Source organism: Schistocerca cancellata, chromosome 3 (genome assembly GCF_023864275.1).
Source record: "Schistocerca cancellata isolate TAMUIC-IGC-003103 chromosome 3, iqSchCanc2.1, whole genome shotgun sequence".
Classification (NCBI taxonomy): Eukaryota; Metazoa; Arthropoda; class Insecta; order Orthoptera; family Acrididae; genus Schistocerca; species Schistocerca cancellata.
Window position 1 is genome coordinate 806,699,169 of NC_064628.1, and position 7,096 is coordinate 806,706,264.

The window sequence follows — 7,096 nt, forward strand, 5'->3', positions numbered from 1 at the left end:
GAGCGGATAAGTTACTTACTGATCAAATAGAGCTGAGGGAAAACCGATTCCTAGAACTGTTTAAAAATGGATATAACGTTTTTTCGTCATTTCCATTACTAGACAAACTTCTGATACACAACTAACTGTTCCTACTAAGTCTCCCTCCCTCCCACCATATAACTTTCTGTCTCTGAATGTGCTTTCCTGGGTCTGTCGGTTTCTCCCTCTCCTCTTTCACCCACCCCCCTCTTCTCCTTCCTCCCCCTTCCATTATGATAGGCATATATGTAGTATTCAGAGTAATATATACCATTGTTAACTATGATTGATGTAAGAGTTGACTTTAAGATGATAGGAACCCATTTTCAAGTATCACGATATTTTAAACGCCCTCGACTTACTGTTTTAAGATGCAGATAGACAAGAAAATTATAAATGTCGTGTGTTGTAGTAAACAATGGGGCGCCATCAGGACTAGGTCATAAGTAGTGGATTTAAATGTCACAAGAGGACACCATTGACATCATGGCACGATTTTATGGATTAGTTTGGTCTCCTCTTAATACTACGGCCTACCTATGCAGCCTCTGTCGAGCGTACATTGAATATGAAGAGTGATTATCACGGCCATAGATGGTTGATGAACTGCGACACGGCGTCGAGGAAGCGCAATGTGGTACCACCGAGAGCTCCGTCGTGCACGTTTACACTGCTGGCATAAACAAGAAATTGGAAACTCCACCAAAGATCGTTAACTGACTACTGCTTACTAACACATAGCAGCACTGCGCCACTACTGCACCTGGATGATGGATGTCTTTTCAGTACAAATGATTCAGGTTTTCAGTAAATTATGCTTTTGCTATTGGCAGCACATACTTCATTGGAAGATTCATGGTCAGATCGATGTTTTATAATAACGTGCGCCGTATTCAAACGATGGAAACATAGCAATGTAGATGTGCTATTTTTCAGTTAATGATTTATGACAATGGGTAGTGTTTCGTTCTTTGTTTTATGAATTACCTTTTTAAATGCTACATTTTACGTGATTTTTATTTTTATATATTTTTATATTGTGGCTGTGGTGCCACCGCCAGACACCACACTTGCTAGGTGGTAGCCTTTAAATCGGCCGCGGTCCGTTAGTATACGTCGGACCCGTGTGTCGCCACTATCAGTGATTGCAGACCGAGCGCCGCCACACGGCAGGTCTAGAGAGACTTCCTAGCACTCGCCCCAGTTGTACAGCCGACTTTGCTAGCGATGGTTCACTGACAAATTACGCTCTCATTTGCCGAAACGATAGTTAGCATAGCCTTCAGCTACGTCATTTGCTACGACCTAGCAAGGCGCCATTACCAGTTACTATTGATGCTATAAAACATGTACCGTCAAGAGCGATGTTCACAAATTATGGATTAAAGTTAAGTATTCCAGAAGCTACGTACGTTTTTTACTAGTCTCATTTCCGTGTCCTGTTCTAGACCTCACGCCAGCCTGCGTGAGCTTAAACGCGTGCCTTTCGGCTTCCTCATAGTGGGTTGGCTGTCTTGCCAATCCACAACAGTGGCTATTTGTTTTTAAACGAAAAATGCTTCTGAACATATAGGGCACTTTTAACACTTCTGGCCGCAATTTACGTATGTTTAAGGCATAGCGTTGCTTTTAATATATGACACACCTACGTCGCTTAAAAAACTTGACGACTGCGCGCCAGGGGTATATGGTGGCAAAAATGTGTGTTTAAAGACGGCGGTAGACATACAACGACGTAGGAAACAGTTCTATTAGCGTTCTCTGAAAATTATTTCGAACTCTTCGAAGTGCAAATTGTTGTAATAACCTACTTGACCTCTCAGCAATAAATAATCCTGACCAAATAGGGAGATCGCGACAGATAAATGGATTAGCGGATTACAAGGTCGTTGTAGCTAGACTGAATACTGTAACATCCAGATCCACCAAAAATGAAGACATAATACACTTACATGTTACAAATTTGTACGTATGTATGTTCTACATCTCCTCCTGCACCACAGCATCGATTTCAACCGAACTGGGTACACACATCACTTACTACCTAGAAAGAAGTACTGTGTGGCTAAGAACAACCTACCTCTCAAAGGGGTAGAAACAGAAGCGTAACTAACTACTCGCAAATACCCAGATCACATTCTCCCAATATTTGAGAATGAGAGCACTTAGTTACTTGTAACAAACTTTACAAACAGCTTCAAACCCTCATAAATATTTTCTCCCAAATCCCCCCCCCCCCCCTCCCACACAAAATGGTGAAAGGAAAAAAAAAAGATTATCGCTTAGTACATTTTCGTTGTTCATACAAGAAAACTGCCGTATCAGGCATGAGATTTTAACTTATTGCTTTTACACTACTAACTCTGTTCGCGACGCATTTTGCAGACAGTATCCATACATACTACTGAATGTACCTGCAACATTATGTCACTGTACGACACAGTTCAGGAGATACGTCGTCATAAACACTGAGACGCATAAAAACCCAGACTCTGTTCATCCAGTGTTTAATACTTAGAGCACTTTGCGATTATTTAATTTCAAACCTTCTCTAACATTTTACTCAGTTACATGCTTAATGTCAAATATTTAGGGCATTAACTAATTTCTAAACTAATCAGTATTTTGATGTTTTACGGATGCGAGTTCGACTCTTTAAAGAATCAAGGATTTACTGCTTTCATACTACCTGAAAAGAACTGTGGAGTTAAGAACCACCTACAAGCCACAGGGTTGGGAATGAATAGGGGGTGACACATGAAACGTAACTCAGGAACAGCTAGAACAATTCAAACAAATTTGTAAGGCACATGTCTTATTATATATATAAAAATACTGTGGAAGTAAGATTCCACACTACATAAGGAATATGATTGTAGGTGAGACGTAGTGACCTAAAAATGCTTGGAAACGACCTATTGGCATTTATTTCCTGTATTTAGTTGATTTTCAATCTATCATTAGCCAACAATTTTGTCAACGTGTTTCGTGACTTGAAGTCAGGCCACACAGCTGAATAAGGTAGATGAATGCAATATCCTTACTAGAGTCGTATGGCGCAAAGCAGCAGAGAATGAGAAATATTTGTATGCAATATAAGAGGGCTACTCGGAAAGTAAGGAACGATAGGTCGCGAAATGGAAACCACAGTCAAAATCAAAACTGTTTTATTTGCAACAGTTAGGTACAATTTCCGGCTACTTATCTCCGTAGTCGCTGATCCGACTTAGACGTTTGTCGTAGCGTTGTACCAACTTTCCAATACCCTCGTTATGGAAGGCAGCCTCCAGTGCTTTCCGCCAACACTCTACGCTGGCCTACAGCTCGCTGTCTGTGCCAAAATGTTGTCTTCATAGGCAGTGGTTCGTTTGAGCAAAGATGAAATTCAGAGTTAGACAACTACGGTCTGTATGGTGGGTAATCAAACATTTCCGACTGAAAACGATGCAGGAGTATCTTCATTGCCCGTGCAGAATGCGGCTGAGGATTGTCTTGAAGAAGAAAACGCACGACAGTTATGTAATGCTGGCTGCGTAGCTTCAGGCGAAATTTCTCACCAGGCCCTCGTACTTGGCGGGAGACACTATCTTTCTATGTATCTTTATGTGCTCCCTGTGTGCTCAGAAGTAAAAAGAACGACGTAATGCAATCGACGGGCATATTGGAGACACTGCCCAACACACCTGTGCGAAATGTCATCGGATTTTCACTGTGGTCTCCATTTCGCGATCGATCGTTCCTTACTTTCCAAATAACCTTCGTACGTTTAAGTTCAACAACTCGTCCTAGGCCCCTGGGTCGATTTCAACCAATTTTGGTACATGTCAGGAAAGAAATACTGTAGAAATAAAAACTACCAATCTCGAATTAGGGTGGGAGTTATAACGGGGTGAGTAACAGGGATGGGGGGGAGGGCGGGGGGAGGAGGAGATGGATAGAGAGAGGGGGAAGGTGGCGATGGACAGAGACTGGGGAGGCGGTAACAGAGAGGGAGGAGAGTGAGCTTGACTAATGGAAGATTCGAATGAACGAACACCGAATTTCTTAGATAGTATCTGTTTCGAAAAGAATGTAAAAATTCGTCTGAAGTTTTCCTAAGGGACAGTTTCCATTTCTTCCAAACTAAATGTGTAAGGTAGACAAGATGTAGCTGAAATTGAAGAAAAAGTATTGATGGCAATTGAGAGATTTATGCCAACCTCTGTGGTACTGAAATACTGTTGCAGAAGCGACGAAAAAAGCATACCACATTTAGAAGAACACTAGACCTTAATTTTATCCATTGTTTTCCAGTGTTTCGTCTGCGACTGTTTTACTTTCGTAAAATTAAGAACAAACCTCCTTCAGCCACAAGTTGTGTTTATTTACCACACTATGCATTTCGAGCCCTGGAGCCTCATCTTCAGGTGCTTTTTAGTGATTTACATCAGGTTTTTTTAGTTGTTTGCCTGTTGATATTACATTTTTGTGTTACAACATCGTATATTGTAAATATAAGTTTAACAGCGTTAATAATATGAAACTAACTTACAGTTTAACATTGTATGATGTATGCTTCTGTTGTGCAGCTGGTATACACAATACACATCTTTAATTTTGTAGTACATACATAGTCACACACTTTTTCGCACATTGTAGTAGCAGAACGTAAACATGCCAAAGATTCTCGTTCATACAGATGTTCTACTTCTAAATATAATCGATTTTCATGTTTCACAGACGACAATATGATATAGTATTACTAGTACACATGTATTATTAAAATAATTATTTGGCACCATGTTGTAGGTTGTGAGCTGTTTGTACTATTGTTGTTGTTGTTGTGGTCTTAAGTCCTGAGACTGGTTTGATGCAGCTCTCCATGCTACTCTATCCTGTGCAAGCTTCTTCATCTCCCAGTGCAACCTACATCCTTCTGAATCTGCTTGGTGTATTCATCTCTTGGTCTCCCTCTACAATTTTTACCCTCCACGCTGCCCTCCAATACTAAATTGGTGACCCCTTGATGCCTCAGAACATGTCCTACCAACCAATCCCTTCTTCTAGTCAAGTTGTTCCACAAACTTCTCTTCTCCCCAATCCTGTTCAACACCTCCTCATTAGTTATGTGATCTACCCATCTAATCTTCAGCATTCTTCTGTAGCACCACATTCAGAAAGCTTCTATTCTCTTCTTGTCTAAACTATTTATCGTCCATGTTTCACTTCCATACATGGCTACACTCCAAACAAATACTTTCAGAAACGACTTCCTCACACTTAACTCGATACTCGATGTTAACAAATTTTTCTTCTTCAGAAACGCTTTCCTTCCCATTGCCAGTCTACATTTTATATCCTCTCTACTTCGACCATCATCGGTTATTTTGCTTCCTAAATAACAAAACTCCTTTACTACTTTAAGTGTCTCATTTCCTAATCTAATTCCCTCAGCATCACCTGACTTAATTCGACTACATCCATTCCGTTCAACTGCTCTTCCAAGTCCTTTGCCGTCTCTGACAGAATTACAATGTCATCGGCGAACCTCAAAGTTTTTATTTCTTCTCCATGGATTTTAATACCTACTCCGAATTTTTCTTTTGTTTCCTTCACTGCTTGCTCAATATACAGATTGAATAACATTGGGGAGAGGCTACAACCTTGTCTCACCCCAACCACTGCTTCCCTTTCAAGCCCCTCAACTCTTATAACTGCCATTTGGTTTCTATACAAATTGTAAATAGCCTTTCGCTCCCTATATTTTACCCTTGTCACCTTCAGAATTTGAAAGAGAGTATTCCAGTCAACATTGTCAAAAGCTTTATCTAAGTCTACAAATGCTAGAAATGTAGGTTTGCCTTTCCTTAATCTAGCTTCTAAGATAAGCTGTAGGGTCAAGTATTGCCTCACGTGTTCCAATACTTCTACGGAATCCAAACTGATCTTCCCCGAGATCGGCTTCAACTAGTTTTCCCATTCGTCTGTAAGGAATTCGCGTTAGTATTTTGCAGCCGTGATTTATTAAACTGATAGTTCGGTAATTTTCACATCTGTCAACACCTGCTTTCTTTGGGATTGGGATTATTATATTCTTATTGAAGTCAGAGGGTATTTCGCCTGTCTCATACATCTTGCTCACCAGATGGTAGAGTTTTGTCAATACTGGCTCTCCCAAGGCCGTCAGTAGTTCTAATGGAATGTTGTCTACTCCCAGGGCCTTGTTTCTACTCAGGTCTTTCAGTGCTCTGTCGAATTCTTCACGCAGTATCATATCTCCCATTTCATCTTCATCTACATCCTCTTCCATTTCCATAATATTGTCCTCAAGTACATCGCCCTTGTATAGAACCTCTATATACTCCTTCCACCGTTCTGCTTTCCCTTCTTTGCTTAGAACTGGGTTCCCATCTGAGCTCTTGATATTCATACAAGTGGTTCTCTTTTCTCCAAAGGTCTCTCTAATTTTCCTGTAGGCAGTATCTACCTTACCCCTAGCGAGATAAGCCTCTACATCCTTACATTTATCCTCTAGCCATCCCTGCTTAGCCATTTTGCACTTCCTGTCGATCTCATTTTTGAGACGTTTGTATTCCTTTTTGCCTGCTTCATTTACGCCATTTTTATATTCTCTCCTTTCATCAATTAAGTTCAATATTTCTTCTGTTACCCAAGGATTTCTACTAGCCCTCGTCTTTTTACCTACTTGATCCTCTGCTGCCTTCACTACTTCATCCCTCAAAGCTACCCATTCTTCTTCTATTGTATTTCTTTCCCCCATTCCTGCCATTTGTTCCCTTACCCTCTCCCTGATACTCTGTACAACCTCTGGTTTAGTCAGTTTATCCAGGTCCCATCTCCTTAAATTCCCACCTTTTTGCAGTTTCTTCAGTTTTAATCTACAGTTCATAACCAATAGATTGTGGTCAGAGTCCACATCTGCCCCTGGAAATGTCTTACAATTTAAAACCTGGTTCCTAAATCTCTGTCTTACCATTATATAATCTATCTGATACCTTTTAGTATGTCCAGGGTTCTTACATGTATACAACCTTCTTTCATGATTCTTGAACCAAGTGTTAGCTATGATTAAGTT